Source organism: Mus caroli, chromosome 1 (assembly GCF_900094665.2).
Source record: "Mus caroli chromosome 1, CAROLI_EIJ_v1.1, whole genome shotgun sequence".
Classification (NCBI taxonomy): domain Eukaryota; kingdom Metazoa; phylum Chordata; class Mammalia; order Rodentia; family Muridae; genus Mus; species Mus caroli.
In genome coordinates, this window is record NC_034570.1 from 72307455 (window position 1) to 72328762 (window position 21308).

Genomic DNA, 21308 nt, shown 5'->3' on the forward strand with positions numbered 1-21308 from the left:
ACTTAGGAATTAAACTACCAGTAAACAGGAAATAAATAAACAGGGGCAGACAACAGTCTGATATTTAATGTGAAGTATGAATAGTCTGATTGCCACTGTTCTATATAGACATTGGGACACATTGGGACACATATAGACGCAAAATGAACCAAAGATCCTTGCCGTTGTATACCAGGCTCTGAAGTTAAAGATTCTGATTCTTGCTTCTTGATTGAATAGATAAGATTACTGGTTATGGTGTAGAGACAGAGAAAGTAGCCAAGAGAGGAATGATCTTAAAATGTTTTTTTGTTTTGTTTTGTTTTGTTTTGTTTGTCCATTCTGCAGCTCATTAGAGGTGTTTAACATGTGAATTATGCAATTTTTAATGAATCAGGCCCTGACCAGACAGAGGTAGGAAGCTCCAACATAAGGATAGACTGGGCAGTTGTGTGTAAATAGAGATAATGAAAGTTAGTTGGGTCAGTTCTTGGTGTAATATAAGGCTGTCCTTTCCTTTAGAGTCCTTCAGGAATGTGGACTATTGGGGGCATGATTCCTTCCTTCTGAGGTGTACAGATTGAACTAGAAGCAGCATAGAAGTGCCTGAGAAGTCTATAAAGTCAATTCTGACTTGGGACTCACTGTTCTGCTCCCCAAGTAAATGTTTAGTGTGTGCATGGCTCTAGGCTGTGAGTCTGGGCTTGTTTGTGTCTGACAGAGGGAAGGGCCTAGAAATTCGGAAGGGGATTCCAGGAAAGAAGTGGTTTGACAGGAAGCTGATGCTGTGAAGTCTTAATTTTTACGGTGCTGGTCTGGACTGGTTGCTTCTGGAAGTATCTTAGTTTGGGTTTTATTGCTGTGAAGAAACGCCACTACCATGGCAACTCTTATAAAGGAAAATGTTTCACTGGAGCTGGCTTATAGTTTCAGAGGGTTAGTTCATTATCATCATGGCAGGAAACATGGCAGTGTCCAGCAGACAGGTGCTGGAGGAGCTAAGAGTTCTACATCTTGAACTGCAAGCAGCAGGGAGAGACCGTATCACCCTGGGAATAGCTTGAACATATAAGACCTCAAAGCCTACCCTTAAATGATGCAATTCTTCCATCAAAGCTACACCTCCTAATAGCCCCATTCCCTGTGGGCCAAGCATTCAAGCACCTGAGTCTATGGGGACCATTTTTAGTGGAACCACCATAGAAGAAGCCATTTCCATAAGGATGAAGGAGGACTTGAACTGGGAGTTGAAACAGATTTTTCTTTGTGTTTTTCTGGTCCGTGTTAGGAGCATTTTTTCCCTGACTTTTACCTGGGTCGTGAAGAGGGATTTAAAATGAATGTTAAATGAATGTGTTCTCAGAGTTTCTCAGTTGCCTGTGTTGATTTGATTTGGGTGGATAGGATGCTTACTGTGATGGGCTGTGGTGTATAAGAGCTCACGCCTGAAGGCAAGTTAGCAAAATAACAAATCTGGAGAGGGCAATCATTCCCTGAGATTTATTTATCCCACAAGCAGGCGTCAAGGCAAAGCACCCGGTTTTGCTAACATTCTAGCTCATCTCAGGATGCCAGGAGTCACAGAAGTTACTGGGTTGAGAACACTAACTTGCATCTACTATACCTTGGATCTGGGGACCTGAACAGTCTATAACACCAACAATAGGACTCCGTGATCAGAGAAAGAGGAGGTGACTGGAAAGTCTGTCACCATTAGTCTCTTTTCTCACAATTATTCTCTTTTTAAATCCTTTGTTTAAGCCAGGCAGTGGTGGCGCATGCCTTTAATCCCAGCACTTGGGAGGCAGAGGCAGGTGGATTTCTGAGTTCGAGGCCAGCCTGGTCTACAGAGTGAATTCTAGGACATCCAGGGCTGTACAGAGAAACCCTGTCTCGAAAAACAAAAACAAAACAAAACAAAACAAAAATTCTTTGCTTCTTTTATTCATCAACCCCAGAACCCTTCATCTTCATTTCTTACTAGGTAATATTTATTACCTTTTGCAGTTTTAGTGATGTTGGTAGTGCTGGAAAAGAGCAGTGATTTTTGGACTAGTGAGAACAACTATACGGGAGTTTATTTATTTGATTACCATTCACTAATTATCTACCATAAATAAATCTTTAGTTAGCAGGAGAAGAAAGGCATAGATACATAGGCTCCAAGCATTCTAATGAGTATAAGGTAAAAATTCTGAAATAGTTGGGAGAGAGAGAGAGAGGCAGAGAGAGAGAGAGACAGAGAGAGAGAGAGAGACAGAAAGAGTCAGAGAGAAAGAGAGAGGGAGAGAGAGAGAGGGAGAGAGAGAGAGAGAGAGAGAGAGAGAGAGAGAGAGAGAGAGATTAACTGCAAAATATTAAGATAATTTAGATAAATGATGAGGTAGAGTTGGCATAATGTAATAGCAACTGGGCAACAGGGGCAGAAACTTGGCATGNCAGAGAGAGAGAGAGACAGAGAGAGAGAGAGAGAGAGAAAGAGAGAGAGAGAGAGAGAGAGAGAGAGAGAGAGAGAGAGAGAGAGAGAGAGAGAGAGAAAGAGAAAGAGAGCAAGAGAGCTTAACTGCAAAATATTAAGATAATTTAGATAAATGATGAGGTAGAGTTGGCATAATGTAATAGCAACTGGGCAACAGGGGCAGAAACTTGGCATGGCTCGCAGGGTAACTCTGGAGACTGTTACCACTCCTCTGCATTTACTGTCACTGAACATGTTAGCCTATAGCAGTACCAGCATTGTGAAAATACTATACCAGAAACATAGGTAGACACATTTGTGTCTGGTCACCATGTCAGAATTTACTAACAATAAATGTATAAGCTCCATCAGTGGCTGTAACTCACCAAGCAATCTTGAGTTCCCTTGACAGTGTATGACTGTCTTTGATTCCATTCTAGTTACTAATATTAACTTGCGGATCACACATTGCACTTCACAGGGTGGTATGTAGGTTACAGAATACAAAAAGGTTAGAGAGGCTGCAGAGTTCAAAGAGGCTGTACTGAAGGCAGAGGCAGAGTGTAAAGAGAGAGAGAGAGAGGCAAGGAAAAGGCCCTATGGTGATCAGAAAAGAAGTTTTAGGAAAAGTAGGTGCATAGCTGCAGGTACTCAGGGTCTCAGACACAGGTCCAGACAGACAGCAACTGAGTGGTTCATCATAGGCTGGAACCCTAGGGTCAAAGTTGGGAGTTCAGATTTTGTGACACATGTACTGCCCCCATTTGATGGTGGGTGCCACAGTACCCGACAGGTGTCACTCTATTTATTCTGATGAAAAATTGCATCCTTCACTGGTGTAGTATGTTTGATAAATTCATGAGGCTGGCTGGCATAATTTTTATTACCCACAAATCCATATTCTTTTTTTAAAAACAAAACTAAATTTGGTAAATTCAGAGATAGTGGTATTTTATTTGTGTGAATGAGTTATTTATTAGTTCATTTAATTAAACAGTTTATTTAAACAACAACAACAACAACAAAAAACCCAATTGTGCTTTGTTGTGTATTGGAGGGGCTGGAGAGACAGCTCAGAGGTTAGGAGCTCTTTCTGTTCTTTCAGTTCCAAGCACCCATGCCATGTAGTTCACAACTAATTGTAACTTCGGGTCTTCTATGGGATCTATACTGTTTTCTCAAGTCTCTGAGTACCCATACATATGTGCATACACTCCAGTGCACACACATGTGTGGATATGCAAACACACACAAGTTAAGATGTAATAAGTCTTTAAAAGGCAGTTATTGGAAAGAGAGCAACAACAGATGACAAATTTACACATCCACTACGTTTATATCCTAATGGTAAAGCAGAGGAAACCCATGCAATCCAGAAAATGATGTGTGTCCATATGTTGCTGTACTTTTAAACTTATCATCTTTTGAGATTATAATATAGTTGTGTCATTTCCCTGTTCTTTTCCCCCTCCAGACCTTCCCATGTATCCCATCTTGCTTTCTCTCAAATCTGTGACTTCTTTTTCTTAAATTGTTGGAACACACACATACACATGCAGAGAGATATACACACATGCAGAGACAGGCAGACACACACACATACAGATATACACACACAAACACACACAGACATACACAGACATACACACACACAGACACACACACACACACACACTGATAACCTCCAAAAACATACATTCAAGTAACATTATACACATAGAGCAGGTTGCTGTATTTTTAATCATGTCTCAGAATGTTAGTTACGTAGTAATAATTTAAACATGAAAGTCTTGTAGCCATAACATAATCACATGAGTCTACCTGCTGCTTCTCATTCCATAGCCCTGTGAGTTACTGAGAGAAGAGTCTGATATATAATGAACATAGAAGATCTTTGAAAAGATGTTTTATACACAAGTGAGTTGAGTGTGCACACCTTGATAGCAGTTAAGAGGACTTGCTCCTTCAGTCCCAGGATTGTACAGACTACATATTTAATTCATGGCAAATTCTGGTTCTGTAGGATGGTGGGGAAAGACACCCTTTTCAGTAAATAGCTTTGAGTTAATCAGATATCTTTATTTCAAAAGGGAAATTCAAATTCTGTGCCACTCACAGAATCAATTCAAGAAGCATTTAAATCTAATTGCGTTATAGAAACAATGCAGCTTTTAAAGGATAGTGTAGGAGAACAACCTTGTAACTTTGAGATAGTAAAAGACTTCTGAAATAAGATAAAAAAAACTGTACATGTGACAGGAAAGCTTCACAAACGAAGTTATAGTTAAATCAGAACGTTTCTTCTTTCCCAAAAGTGTGAGAAAATAAACCGTAATGTCAGAGATAACTGCAGTATAAAACAACAGCATGCAAACAATTCACATTAAGAAGGAGAGACAGGTAGTTGAGTGGAAGATTGAGCCTCTAAATAAAGGAGACTAGCCACATGGCCAATGGCATTTGAGAAATTGTTCACCCTCATTAACATGCAGAAAATACAAATAGCCACAATGAGACACTTCAGTGAGACACACAGGGGGGAGGAGACAGCTCATTATTATAAAGTATTTATTGTACAAGCATGAGGACCAGGATCAGATCCCCAGAACCAATGTAAAACCAGAACAAAAGAAAGCAACAACACACAAAGCTGGATGCAGTAGCATATGCCCATAAGCCTGTAGTTGTAATGCTGAGGAGGTAGCAGAATTCTAGCAGAATTGTCAAGCTCCAGGTTCACTGAAAAACCCTGTGTCAGAACTATAAGGTGTAGACAGACTAAGGAAGACATGTGACATAGGTCAATGACCTCCCTATTCATGCACACATGGACCTGTACACACATGTGGACACACACATGGAGATGTACACATACCCACAAGCTCAACAGAGCAAGGATAAGCAATGGGGAGATGTTCAGACTTCTGCTAGAACCATTCTGGGAGCATGAGCTAGCTACTACAAGCCTAATGAGACAAATGCTGTGAGACAGCAAATTACTATCAGTGGATACACATGCACTTGCAGCAAGGGACTTGTCGAAAGGCATTTGTCATATCTTCTTCCTGTCAAAGTCTCTTACTGAGGAAATCCCAAATTGCTTATAAATATTGAGATGAACAAACAAGCTATTGTATTCATACAATGGAACAGCATATTGAGGGAAAAATTAATCTACAGGTGCATGGAAGAGCAGATAAATTAGACAGTGCTAAACAAAAGAAGCAGCCACACTTGTAAAAAAAATGCATGACAAAGGTGAGGCTGGAGGAATAGCGCTGCACATCCTAGTCTGGATTGTGCTTCCTTGATCATGTTATGTTCTTATATCTTATGTCTTATGATTCATCAAGTCACGTGCTTAAGGTTACATGTTTTCTTCTGAATGTATTCTGTAGTTGACCTTTTAAAACAATTTAGTCATTTTTTTTCCAGTTTCCTTGGTGATTTGTTCTGAAACTATCCCAAGAATTTTCAGAATGTAATTATTTTAGCTTTCTGACTTTTAAAATTGTTCTTCTGCAATTTCATTGATGCACATAATGTACTTTGGTCATGTTCAGCCCATTATCCTTCTCTTGTTCATCCCACTCCTGTTGACATTCTTCTAAAGAAGTCCCTCTCCTATTGCACATCTTGTTTGTGTTGTTTTGTTCTTTGGTGACTCACTGAGTCTAAAGTTGCTTGGCTGTAGGGTTATTTCCTGGAGCATGGGCAACTGATTCATAGTGATCCCACTCAGGGAAATGACTCTCACTCTAACAGTAACAGTTAAGCTGTCAAGGTTCCTTGTGGAGTGTGGTGGGCTCCGTCTTCAGCAAGGAACCACTGCGGGCAGGAGTTCATGAGCACAGCAGTGGGGTGGTTAGTTTGATAGCTGAGCTTGAGTGTCAAGGTGACACATCTTGTAAAGAGGAAGCCTCCCTTGAGGAATTTCCTACATTAGGATGACTTTTCTTAATTGGTAATTGATACAGGAGGGTCCAGTACACTGGGGACTCTACCATCCTACGTCGGTGGGCTAGGACTGTATTAGAAAAAAAAAACCTAAGGCAGCAAGCAAGCTAGTAACCAGACTCCTTTCATCTCTCTGCTTCATGTTCCTGACCTGCTGGAGTTCGTGCCTTGACATCCCTCAACCATAGACTGTAACCTGTAAGACGAAACAAGCCCTTTCTTCCCTAAGTTGTTTTTGGTCATGATGTATATCACAAGAACAGAAAACAATCCAGAAGAGTTAGTTCTAATTGTCAACTTGAAGCAATCTACAATCAACTGGGAAGGAATCCTGGATGAGAGTTTTGTGTATTAGGTTGGATCTTTAGCATGCCTGGGAGAGATTTTCTTAGCTGGATTACTGTTGTCAGAAAAACCCATCTTGAGTGTAGGTGACAACGTGTCATTGACTGAAAGCCAACCCTATACATCAACCTATACTGGTAATAACTAATTCAGGCCTGGGACATCTAATTTATTCCCCAGAGTAAAGCTAACTCAGTCTCAAATGGACTTAACTCAGACTCTCAAAAAGGACAGGATCCACTAGAGACATCATGTCCATTAGGTCCTATCTCTTAATGTGCTACCCCTTCTCAATATGACCACCATAGAGACCAAGTTTCTCACACATTAGGGAACAAACTATAACAATCACAGCAATGAGTGGTTCACAGTTGCTTAGGTCTTTGACTAAAACTGGTCAGGAAGTTTGAAACAGAACAAGATTCCTCAGTTCCATTTATATTTTTCATAACAATAAATGAATAGGATTTCTCTCAAAGATTTTGAATTTCTAAATCAAATTGGTGGCAATAGGTGACCATGTTTGAGGTCAAACTGAAATGTGGATAGCACTCTGAAGTCTCTGAGGCACATGGGAAGGGATCTACCTTTGCACTGTGAACAATGATTCTCAACCTGCAGGGGGTCATATATTAAATATCCTGCATATCAGATATTTACAATTCCTAACAGTAGCAAAATTGCAGTTATAAATAGCAACAAAATGATTCTATGGTTGGAGATCACCACAACATGAATTAATGGATCACAGCATTAGGGATGTTGATAACCACTACTTTAGAGGAATATTCTTTGTGTACAGGAAGAGGACTTCAGCATGTCACCATCTTGGTTTTACCATCACCACACAAAGGCAGATTTGAAGTTCTTTTATCAACTCCATCAGTAAGATTGGGCAACCTCAAAAATTTTCAGGTAAAGATTCTGCTTGGCTCACAGCCATCCTTCCAGCCAAATTCTAGCATGTCTTCCCAGTCATACCCGTTGCTGCCTCTTTATTGATTAGTTTGAGGCTTTCTGTTTTCAGATTGTAGCTAGAGTAATTTTTTCCCATACAAAATGTGTTCCAAACATTATCAATCTTTCTGGGCATATTTTAGAGTATTAGCTTGCTATAGGTCTATCGAACAGAATGAACAGAATGTGTCTTTAATAGAATGGGCAGATGATATATATGTTAGAAACATGTGGGGTCACTATTACTGATAAAAAGTCTCTCAGAATTCAGGACAGATTCAGCAGCTATGATTTAATCTTTTTATTTTCAGATTAAAAATATTATTAGCTTATTTGAATAATGGAGAAACCCAATGTCAGATATCTATATTTTAGATGTTCTCAACTGTTTGCTGGATAAATAACATTATTTTTTAACTTATCTTTTGGGAATTGAAGCTTAGAACATTATTTGAGAAATTATATTGGGACCTTAGATATAGGTTACACTTATTTTCATTTACTAGCATTTTCCAAAGGAATTAAGTAATTCTAAGTAAATGAAAAAATAATACATCGTTTCAGACTCTGCCATGAAGCAATGGTTGTGTGTTTACTAGGGTATAATCTAGTCTGATATTGCTAATGAAGAAGCACTTGTAAGAAAATAAACAAATGAATTCATGAAATTCTTAGTCCAATGGATAGAACTAGAAAATATCATGCTGAGTAAGGTAACCCAATCAAAAAAGAAAACACATGGTATGCACTCACTGATAAGTGGATTCTAGCCCCAAAGCTCCAAATAACCAGGATACAATTCACAGACCACATGAAGCTCAATAAGAAGGAAGACCAAAGTCTGGGTGCTTCTGTCCTTCTTAGAAGGGGGATCAACATACCCATAGGAGGAGATACAGAGACAGACACAATTTGGAGCAGAAACTGAAGGAAAGGTCATCCAGAGACTGTCCCATCTGGGGATTCATCCCATATACAGTTACCAAACCCAGACACTATTGTGGATGCCAAGAAGTGCATTCTGACAGGAGCCAGATATAGCTGTCTCCTGAGAGGCCCTGCCAGAACCCTACAAACACAGAGGCAGATGTTAGCAGCCAGCCATTGGACTGAGTGTGGGGTCCCTAATAGAGAAGGGACTGAAGGAGTTTAAGGAGTTTGCAACCTCATAGGAAGAACAACAATATCAAACAACCAGGTCCCCCAGAGCTCCCAGGGACTAAGCCATCAATGAAGGAGCACACAAGGCTCAGCTGCATTTGTAGCAGAGGATGGCCTTGTCATGCATCAGTGGGAGGAGAGGTCCTTGGTTCTATGAAGGCTCCATAGATGCCCCAGTGTAGGGGAATTGAGGGTGGGGAGGTGGGAGTGGGTAGGTGGGTGGAGGAACACCCTCATAGAAGCAAGGGAAGAGAGGATGTGATAGGGTGTTTCTAGGAGGGAGAGAAACTGGGAAAGGTGATAACATTTGAAATGTAAATAAGGAAAATAGCCAATAAAAAAAGAATAAGCAGAATAGCAAAAGCATGTGCTTATTGCTATCATAATTATTACAACTGGTCATGCTAAGCACCCATGGATAAAGTGCCCAGATCGTGATCATCCTGGATTTATGGCTGAGGAAAGCCAATCAGAGTGGCTAAATAACCATCCCAGTCGGAAGTGTCAGATCCAGAGAACTGTAGCTGACTGATCTTTTAGACCCACTATGTCATGCTGCCTTTTACATTTTCAGTTATCAGAGTCTATGCTCTTCAAGTTCTTATCAAAGGAGTCCCAAGAGCTAGAACTATTCTGTTTGGGGTTGGCACTTTTTAAATGCATGCCATCACTCCCCTTGAGGTGCCATGCCAGCTCACATGCACTGCAGGCTACAAGGCTGGCCCTGCACCCCTGGGCTTCCATTTGCATTCCAGTTTTGGAAACAAGGACAACTTGTCAATGCAGGGGTTTAGCAGCCCTGGGGCAGCCATCAGCATGTAGGGATTAGGAGACAATGAATGAGTGGCCCTCTCTCTGTCTCCCATGTTCTAGTTCTGGAAGCATTCTGTTTGCCTTTTGTGATGGTTAGGTTTTGAATTGTCAGCTGGCCACCATATAGAATCCCTGAGAGGATTGTTTCAGTTGAGGAATTGTGTAGGTCATGTCAGCCCGTGGCTATGTTTGGGATTGTCTTGATGGTTAATTGATGTAGGAAGACCCAGTCTATTGTGTGTGGCATTGTCTTCATGGGTTAGGCACTGAACTGTACAGGCATGGAGAGGGTTAGCTGGGTACAGAGCAAGTAGGCAGCATAGCTGTATGTGTTTCTATCTCCATGCCTGACTATGGTCTGGGATATTAAATCCCTGCCTTGCCACTCCTGCAATAATAGACTGCAACCAGGAATTGTAAGCTAACTATACCCTTTCCTCCTTGAGTACAATTAATCAAGAGGACTTAATTTCAGCAAAAGGCATGAGACTGTAGCACCTTCCTTTCTTAGATATGTGATCTACAGTGGTGAGCAAGTGTCTAACATACCTTCCTACCTACTCTCCTCTTCCCTGTCTCTCACCTCTGTAACCCCCCACTCCTACTATCTAAGATTTCCTCTCAAATAACTCTCCAGTACTGGAGTCCTTACCTCAGGCTCCATGTTTAGGGATACAAACCAAGGCCACAGCTCTGGTGGCTTCAGGGATCAGGCAGATGATGAAGCTGATAGAAAAGAATGAGGCGTATTTATTATGTTCTGGCCCAACTCACATAGAGAACAGAAAGAAGTCGCTTCCAGTTTCTAATGAAACTGTTCAGTGTTTGTACACACGCTTGGGAATCTTTTTTGCTTTCAGTTTTCTATGAACCTAACAAACATTCACTTTTGGGTTGTCAAAGAGCAACATTGCTGCTTGGCCTGAGTGTCTAGGTCCTTGAGAAACAACAGCAATATCAACCAGAATTGACACCCAATCAATGGATGGAAGCATCTTGACCATCATCTCAAGTGAGTGTGTGCCTGGCTCTGCCAGAACTTAACGTTTTAAAATGGAGCTAAAAGCCTGATATTCATCTTCAATTTATGGATTTTGTAAATACTAATAATTAATTGTATTAAAAAGAAATTTTGGGGCTAAACTATTTAAGATTTCTAATTTGAAGCCAATGTCCCTTATAATTTCTATTTCATTAAAGCCTTGGTATGCTAATTGCAAATAATTATTTTTCCATTGCCTTAATGTCTTCTGTCACAGACCTCACTCTATAATATGTTGCTACCTTGTTTTTGTAAAAGGATAAATAATTTATACCTAATCTGCAAAAAAATGTATTTTTTCAAGCAGTATTTTATATTCATATAGCTTCATGACCTGAGCTGCCTTGACGTTTCTCCTGTAAGAAAATTAGAGACGACTGAGTTCTTTTCAGTTGTGTTGAATGTAGAATGGTTTCTGGAACTACATGGAGATGACTTGATATCATGGTGTGAGCCTTTGTGAGTTCTCCTGGCTCATCTTGTTCTTAACTCACTGTTCCAGGGAAAGGCATTTCATTGAATTTCTCCTACTCTGACAGTCAGGTTACCTTTATTGCAGGAATGCCTTAAGTATGGGAAGCCATGGGGAGGAAGCGGGAGGAAGCATGCTGTGGTGGTTTGAATATATTTGTCCTGTGGTACTATTAGGAGGTGTGGCCTTATTAGAGACGGTTAGTTAACCCTTATTAAAGGAAATGTCTGCTGCCGTGGAGGCAGACCTTTGAGGTTTCATATCAATGCTCAAGTCCAGCCAGTGTGATTCAGTCACTACTCCTAGTACCAGCTTCCATACTAGTTAGGATTTCATTGCTGTAAGCAATCACCAAGACAACTTAAACAGAGAAAACATTTAATAGGGATTGTCTTAGTTTCAGAGGTTCAGTCCATTATCATCATGGCACGAAGCATGGCAACCTGCAGCCAGATATGGTGCTGGGGTAGCCAAGAGTTCTACATCTTGATCTGAAGGTAGCCAGAAGAGACAGTGTTCTGCAGGCAGCCAGGTGGAAAGTCTGGATCACACTGGCCAGACTGGAGCATATATATACAAGGCCTTAAAGCCCCACCTCCACAGTGGCCCACTTCCTTTAACAAGGCTACACGACTAACAGTTCCACTTCCCATGGGCCAAACATATTCAAACCACCATACATTCTTTTCTGAATGCTTCTTAAAGGATCCAATAATATCCTCTAGAAAGAGTTATGAGTAGACTCAAGTCTTCTCTGGGTATTCAGGAGGCCTGATGATTTCTGTTTCTTCTAGATTGTAACTCTCAAGCACCATGAGTCTAGTATTTCATCAAATCTGCCCCTAATGCCTGTTCCTTCTCCACCCATCCCTCTGACAGATTTCTTCATTACTTACTTAAATATTTACACACTGGGTAATATTCTCTAGTCCTAAAAGTTTTATTCTAACTAGAATCTCTGTCACTCATATACTCAGCCAATTCCCTGTAACAAGTGACCAGCATGACTTGCCAAAGGATTATCTACATGCACTCTGTCCCTGAACCAGTTTCTTCATGAAAAGCACAGTGCTGTTTAAAAATTAAACTTTGGTTACATCACTTAATTTCTTCCTTGCCATCTTATAAGGTTCATGATCCAAATCCTTATCACCTCTACCTGTCACTTATTTCTCCTTTACCCCTGCATTCTCACCATATTGACTTCTCTCAGTTTTTCAAGGTTTCATGATTTCTGCCACCATCAATTAATTGTTTCCTATAATTCTATAGCCTGGGGACATTGGAAGCTACCATATCTCTGCCCTTGGATGAACAAACTCTTTTACAATTCAACTCAAATGCCACTTCTTTAGGGAAAGTTCCTACCCATAGAGTGAATCAGATCTCTTTAAATAATGATATTGGTGGTAGTGATGACTATGCTATTAATAATTATCAAAATTTACTGATTACAAGTGATGGTCTGGATCTCTTTTAAGAACTCCAGTTTAATCTCTAGAACATTTTGTGATTTTGTGTTCTGATTTCCTAGATGAGGAAACCCAGACAAGGGAAGTGAACTAGCCTGTCCAAGAGTCCATAGCAACTTTGGTGACACACTGTTATTGTAATATGAAGGCTTCCTTCATAATACCTATTATAATTTATGATTTTATCGTTAAATTTGTAATCCTTTAAACACCAAATGCATGGCTTAACGTTGTACTTTAGATGATAACAATCAGGGTTTTTGGGTGCATGTGTGTCTGATTACCATGGAGTTTAATACTCTCTGCTTGGTGGATAGAAAATATTCAATAATGGAATGCTTTTTTTTTTTCAATTAGATGACTATAAGAAGTAAGTTACCACATCAAATTTGTTGAATTCTAAAAGAATCTGCAATGAACAAGAAAGAATACTAACCTAGAAAACAAATAACACCACTAAAACATGAGTTATTATAAAGTCTCTCTGAAGAAGCAAGTACCTTAATTTAACACTGAACCACCAACAAGGCATACAGTAGCTGATATGAGGTCACTGACACATATAACAGAGAACTGCTGGGTCTGGCTTCAGTGAGAGAAGGTGTACCCAACCCTCGAGAGACTTGAGGCTCCAGGGAGTGGGGAGGTCTGGTGGGATGAAGGTGAGGGGGTGAGGACATCCTCTTGGAGACAAGGGGAGGAAGAATGGGATGAGGAACTGTCCCACTGGGATGGGAATAGTGACTGGACTATAAAAAAAGATTTAATAATAATAATAATAAATAATATCTAAAAGAAGATTTTTAAGGAACAATCATAAAAGGTGACAATAAATTATTTCAAAAACCACAGAAGACTTTGCACTTAGTTTCAGCAAAAATATCCTATAAATGACTTGTGAACCTCTAGATTTGGGCCTTGTGCCTATCTTGGAAAACTGCTTTATCCCACATCATAGAACTCCCTTAATTAGCTAAGACTGGTTGTGCCCATCAATAATGGAAGGGGAGTGTGTCTGGTCACCAGATTATAGGAGGTTGATAGCAGACATATTAAGATAACAATAAATAAGAGATGCCATGTAGTCATATATGCTAGACTGGCCCTGTTATTAGGGGCTGATGGGTTGATGCTAACATAGAAATGGCTTTCATATATATATTCACATACAGGATATATGGATACATAAAATCTCTCTGAAGAACTCATGTTTTAGTGGTGTTATTTGTTTTCTAGGTTGGTATCCTTTCTTATTCATTGCAGATTCACATATATATATATATATATATATATATATATATACATATACATATATATACATATGTATGGATATATATATGTATATATACATATATGGATATGTATATCTTGCTTATAATTTGATTTCTCATGGACTCTGCTCCAAGATAATACATGATTTACTCTGGATTGTTTAACAATTATATTTATAGTACTAACATCTTGGCATTTGTATGCCTATGATATATGTATATATGCACACTTGTGTCTCAGTGCTGGGATCTCAGGTATGAATCTTACGCTCAGTTTATACAGTGCTGGATATTGAACCCAGTGTTTTACACATGCCAAGCAAGCTTACCCACAGAGGATAACCCCAGCCTTCTACAGTCTTGACAAATCGTTTATTTCCTTTTGAGACCTACTTGGATGGTTGTGTTGCCTGATTTCCTCAAAGACTCCTCTGCTGTGCTGCTTTGTGGAAGCAAAGACTCATTAAAATTGAATGAAGTTCACACAGCTTCCTGTTGCTGAATGGGCAGCTTCAGCAAAGACAGTGGTGAAGGTGAATTGGAGTTCCTGCTGGCTGAACTAAAAGTCTGACCTCTACTTAAAATGCAAGTTCATACAAACAAGCTGAGAAGTAACACAGTTTTAACAGTGGCTTCTCTCTCTCTCTCTCTCTCTCTCTCTCTCTCCCTCTCTTCCCCTCCCTTTCCCCCTCTCCCTCCCCCTCCCACCTCTCTGCTAGGCAATTTCTTTAGTTTTTGTTGTTGTTGTTGATAATTTTTAAAAAGTGGAAGGGACATCTTCAGAAGAGCCTAACAGATGGTTTTAAGGATGTGGTGGCACCTTAAACATGGAAGCATCCATTCCTTCACAGTACCTGGTTAGCTTCCCCCCACTTGTAGAAAATCCTTCTACAAAACAAACTAGTTTTCAACTGTTTCAGAACATTCTAGAGAAATTAATTTGAATTTTATAGATGTTTCAAACTTTTTATTTAAAGATGGCAGTCTTTATATTGCAAATGTGATATATTTTAAAAGTGAAGTCACTGGGGGTTCCAATTTATTGTATTTTCTGGGGTTGGTAGGCTCATCTATTTTCTGAGTAGACAGTAGTCATAGCACCTCTCCCCACCACACAGTGTTCTGAGACCCCCAAGGCAGCCTGGGGGGATGGACGGCCTGAGCATTCGCAACTACTTGAACAGAAACTTTCTTTATGTCACATTGCTAAGAGAAAATATATAAGTTAAATTAGATATAATATAAATATATAAAAAATTAAATTAGAAGTTGAAACTGTAATTCATTTGCTTCTTTGATTGTGATTTATATTAAAACGTAGAAATGTGTTTTAATTAATTGGCTTCTATAAATGAACATCATAAATCAAAATCAGTAAAACAAATTTATCCTAATGAGATATTTTCTTGTTTTACATACGTGTCTAAGTAAGGTGTTTTATTGTTCAATTTTTTTCTCTGTCTCTGTCTCTCTTTCTTTCTCTCTGTCTCTTATTTTTATTTAGTGGCTCACTGACAACACAATTTTATTTCCCCAAATTTCCCAGGATATAAATTCCAAGATCAAGGATACAGCAGACACAATTTCATAAGGGAGTGCTTTCAGGTTCAAAGATGGTGTGTGACTTAGGGTTTCATTGCTGTGAGCAGACACCATGATCAAGGCAATTCTTATAAGGACAACATTTAACTGGGGCTGACTTACAAGTTCAGAGGCGTAGTCGTCATTATCAAAGCAGCATCCAGGCAAAAACAATGCAGGAGGAGCTGGGAGTTCAAACGCTTGACCTGAAGGCAAATAGGAGGAGACTAGCTTCTAGGCAGTTAGGAAGAAGGTCTTTGCGACATCCACATCTACAATGATACACTTCTTCAACAGGGTCACACTCCCTGGGTCAAGCATATTCAAACCACCACAGTGTCAGCCCATGTCCTCTCATAGTGAAAGAGGCAAGTTCTCTTACTCCCTTCTAGAAGACTCCTGAGGGTGGGACCCTTAGGACTTAATACTGTCCCTAATTTTACATCCTAGTACCACCATTTTGGGATAGTCATTCTTCAGGGGCTGTGATAACCTAATATTCACAACATAGTACCTCCATTACTCTTTCTTCATATTGAGTCTTGGCTGTCACTGTACAAATGGCTCATACTGTGTTTTGGAAACTCTGGACACAAGGCCTCAAAGTTTTGTGAAGCCTCTGCCTTTGTCTTTCAGGGGGTTTAGATGCCATATGAAGAAAGATGGGCTGGTTTACTGACTGATGAGGTACCTTGTGAAGAGAGGCCTCAGCCTTCCCATACTCCCCATGACACATTTGCTACCTCCCACTGACCCATGAAATGAATCCATCCACAAGAGAAATCCTACATGAGACCACTCACCTCAAAGATTTTCAATAAATATCTTCAGTCATTAGTAGCAATACAAACACTGTTTTGGAGGCCGAACAGTGGGAAAGTTGTGGCGATCAAGCAAGTCTGGTGGCAGAGCTTTTGGAATACTCATCAGTAAACGTGAACATCCTAGGCTGGCACACCCGTGATTCCAGTTCAACAAGTTCATTTACCTGGTAAGTGCTACATTTCTTAGAGAAACAAAATCAAGTTAGTGGATTGGATGGGGACTTTTGCAGACTCAACACCTAGCTCAGTCCTTACTGGAAATTGACTGCCATTGGGGAGGCAGAATTATGATTCTTTGAGCAGGGGTGTTCACTGATAGGTTTCCCATGCCTCAGCGGATGACTCCACACTGTATATCTGTACACATGGGCAGTACTAACTGAAGTCAGAGGTGTAGAGAGAATGTCTTGGGTATTGTATAGGTGTATCACCTGTCAATTAAAAAGTCTACAGCTTATGATTTAGAAAGGAAATGGATGGTGGGCTCATCTGTGAAGACAGAGCCAGATAGGATTTCTGTCCAGGAAAATGGGAGGAGCCAGCCACATGGTATCTGAGCATGGGTAACTAGCCACTATTCATGAGGCAGAATGTAGATCTAAATAAATGAGTTGTCTTAAGTTATGATTTTAATCAGAGAAGAGCCTAGCTATATGGCCACGGTACTTGGAAATATATTCTGAGTCTGAGTCTTATTTCCAAGAGCAAGGGGCTGGGAGGAAGAACCAAGACCTAACTTTACACAGGGGATTCAAAATAAAATTGAAAAAAGAAGACACAAAAGGAGGGAAAGTGTTGCAGGGAATTCTGGAAGGATCTGAAGAGAGACAGTTGGAATATGTAAGATAAAGACATAGTGTATTGTTATGAAATTTTCATATAAAATATTTAAAAATAATAAACTTAATAAGATAATTACTAAACAAAAATAAATAATAGGCAGATTTTTGAAAAATCACATGACAGTAAAAAAAATATAGATAGTTAAAATTAGCAGTGTATAAAAGAGAGAGCTCAGGGGCTGGAGAGATGGGTCAATGGCTAAGAGCACTAACTGCTCTTCCAAAGTTCCTGAGTTCAATTCCCAACAACGAAATGGTGGCTCACAACCATCTGTAATGAGATATGATGCCCTCTTCTTGTATGTCTGAATTCAGCTACAGTGTTCTCATATAAATAAAATAAAATAAATCGTAGGGGGAGAGAGAGAGAAAGAGAGAGAGAGAGAGAGCTCAGAGGAGTCCAGGTACCAGAAGTTCTGCTTTTGGATTCTTTGCAACAGTGAGCCTGATAAGATCCTAAGAAGGACCTATACTTCAACACAGATCCAAGGAAAACACTACTGACATCAACCCATTGAGTTTTAAGGTTTCTAACAGTAGAAAACTAAAAACACAAAAAGTTGTAATCAAAAGCTTGCTGCCAAATATTAACCTCCTTACAAACTCAAGCCATTTCTTGTGCTAGGCAAGCAATCCCCTCAGTAAGCTACACCCCAGCTCTCCTCACTCTGGATTAATGGAAGTGGTGTGTGTTAAATTAAAACCTGCTTTGTATGTTGAGTCTCCCACACTACTAATATGAGGCACTGGCAGTGTCAACTATGGCAGTCCCCAGTCAGCCAGACAGTCACAAGAGGAAATAACCAAGACTCAATGAATTAAACTGCTAACATTTGGCAGGTTCATCATACTCAACGCCTTTTGAGTTATGACATTTTCAGCTCACAACGGGTTTATTGGCACAGAACTCCATCTTAAGTTGACGCACATCTGTAGCTGTTTTGTTGTCTCATTTTTACGTAAGCACATTTTTTCCCTCGTTACATAAGACACAGCTGAAATAACCATGTCTGAATAGTTCTGAGAGAAAGTGAACTGAAGAAAGAGTTGTATAACTTTGAAGAATGGTCTTCAGAGGAAGATGCATCACAAAGAGGCTGTAGATGCCAACAAGAATCACAGGATGGAAAATACAGACAGGATCGTGCTACAGTCCCTTTGGAGGAAATAGAACCTCACAGAGAAAAGCAGATTGCAGATCAATACATGTCTGAAATGGATGATGCCTGTCAGGCCTCAGGAAATGGGTGTCTGGGAAAATGATTTTTCTTCCTCTTTTTCCATGCATTTAATTTGCTGAGTATTTTTGGAATGTGATGTAGCTCACAAGACATTTAACTTTCGAGGAACAAAATGTCTCCAAAGCATGTCACATTTTCAATCCATCATCCTGCTCCCAGGCCCAGAAAGTATGAGACCAATACCCACTACAGGTTCCTAAAGACTGTAGCAGTTTCCACAAAGGCTAGCAACAAAATGGTTTTAGATTTCATGTTCACTCTTGATGCTGTACATTCTATGGGGTTGTATAGATATGTAATGCAAAGTATTCATCATTGCAGTAAAGTGGGCAGCAGTGATATGTTACTGCAGGCTTACCAACTATAATGAAATTTAACATGATTTTTCTCTTTTTTTAATACTTTACATTATTGAGACATTAGAATGAGCAGCTTTGTGTATTTGCAAAGCAGAATATTTAAGTCAAATGAAATATACATTTTGATGGGTGTTTATTTGTGAATCCAATTTAGTCATCAAGAAAATGACAAAATTTACACTGTCTTTAAATGTGGAACTTAGCATTTATTTTTTATTTATTTGCTTATCTATTGGCTTACATTAGCTTACTTTAAAATTGTTTTAAGATTATAATATAATTATATTTTTTCCTTTCTTTTTCTCCCTCCAGACCTTTCCATATACCCATCATTGCTCTTTTTCAAACTCATGGATTCTTTTTTTCATTAATTGTTATTGTGTGTGTGTATGTGTGTATACATATGTGTATATTACCTATATATTCCTAAATATAACTTTCTCAGTCTGTATAATGTTAACTGTATGTTTGATTTAAGGGCTGACCATTTGGTAACTGGATAACCAATTTCTTTTCCCTGGGAAAAGACTATCTCTCCCACTCTCAGCATTCCTTGGTTGCCTGTAGTTTTTTGTGTAGGACTGAGGCCTTGTGGGAATTTCCCCATCTAATTTAGCATGTCTGATATTCCCTCTCATGTTCATTACTCACCCTTTTTCTTTAACTGTTACTACTACAAACATACTCACACAGACATACATAAATATATAAATACAACACACTAAATCCATTTAGTGTTGTTTGTGTAAAAATGATTTCAGGGTTGACCACTTGGTATTGAATAACTGATTAGAGGGCTCATCTCTGGGGAAGAACAATTCTCCAGTTCTCATCATGTTATTTTAAAAACAATTTTTACATAAGCATACAAAACAATGTGTCTCGAAAAGGTTTATTTTTGTGGGTGGGTCTGTCCTTGTGCACACATACATGCATATGTGTGTGTGTTGTGCATTGGGCAGGTCCCCATGGAGACTAAAATCAGATGTTGGATGCCTGGGAGTTGAAGTTATGGGCAGTTATGGGCCATCCAATGTTGGTGCTCGAATCCAAGCTCTAAGTCTTCTGATAGAGCAATAAATCCTCTTACCCACTGAGCTACCTCTCCAGTCCCAGTAATGGGTTTCACTAAGGCATTTTCATGCACAGGTGTTAGTATACTTCCTTTGTCTTCCTCACTCTGATCCCTTTATGTCTTAGTGTTTATCTGACTCCTTTGTGCCCCTCCTCCTTCCCCCTTTGCCTCCACTTCTAAGTCTGCTTCTTTCGCCACATTCCCTACATATGAATTCACTTCCCTCATCAAGATCTGAGCCCTTCAGAGTTATCAGTGAGGCTTAAAATCAACTTGTTCCAATCTCCATTAATCATGATTTTCCTAATGGCATCTATAATGGAAAATGCTTTGCAGAAGGTTTTTAATTTACTTTGCCTGGATCCATCAGAAAAATCACTTTTCTATGGCAGCTACAACCTTAAAAATGTGTTTCTTCAAAGCAGCAATACTTGAAAATCCACACTGCTCCTTGAGCTGCAGAATGGATGTTGTTTTGGCAGCCATAAAAATAACATTAATCTTGTAAATACCCACCAGAGATTTTTGATGAGGGACATTGCCAATGAACAGGAATATTTTATTCTATGCAGTGATTCTTCACATTGGGCTAAAGTATTCAGGGAACTGTATTGCAAATGGACTTACTGTGATCAGAATTTGTTGTTCCATTTGCAGAATATGGGTAGAGTACACTCTGATTCTTAATGGCCCATGACTTTTCAGAATGCTAAATAAGTATGTGCATTAATTTAAACTCACCAACATTAGCCCCTGAAAGGAGAAGAAGCCTGCTTCCTGAATATTTGAAAACCAAGTATTGACTTTTCCTCTGTAGCCATGACAGCCTGTCTTCATTTCATTTCTGTTGTTCAGATGATATGAGAAAATATTCTGACTACAAGCACATTAGTGGAGAAAGGGGGTTTATTTGGCTTACATTTGTAGCTAACAATTTATCAAGAAGTGGAAGAAGGTCAAATAGCATCCATGGTCAAGAGTAGAAAAAAAGGAAGGCATGCATTCTTGCTTGCCTGTTTGATTCTCTTTTGTACTGCTCAGGAACCTCTGTGTAGGGAATGGTGCCACTCATGATGAGCTGGGTCTTCCTATATCAATTAATGATTAAGAAAATCTCTCACAGATCTGCCCACAGGCCAACCTGATCCCACTAAGTTGACAGTTGAAAATAAGCAGCACAGTTATAGATTGATTCATTTCTATAGAAAGCTGATTTTTCTACATTGGGTGTCTGTCACTCAGTAGAGGTACCATGTGGTGATTTGAATAGGTATGGACCCAGCGATTCATGTCTTTTAATGCATGATTATATGGAGTGGTCTATTATGAGGTGTGGCCTTACTGGAGGTGGTGTGGCCTTGTTAGAGGAAATATGTCAGTCTGGAGGTGGGGCTTTGAGGCCTTATACATGTTTAGGTTCTGCCCAGTGTAGAACTCCACTTTGTTTTTTTTTTTTTTT

General features: G+C 39.5%; 2 long non-coding RNA genes across 2 annotated transcripts in view; one reads left to right on the forward strand and one right to left on the reverse strand.

The window, feature by feature from the left end:
- Nucleotides 1-21308, reverse strand: part of LOC110304318 — a 362919-nt gene that overhangs the window by 143465 nt on the left and 198146 nt on the right. The window lies entirely within an intron of this gene.
- LOC115029874 overlaps nt 16150-21308 on the forward strand; it is a 54848-nt gene continuing 49689 nt past the window's right edge. The window contains exon 1 of the long non-coding RNA XR_003835463.1: nt 16150-16499. This is a non-coding gene — a long non-coding RNA (uncharacterized LOC115029874). The remainder of the gene's footprint in view (nt 16500-21308) is intronic.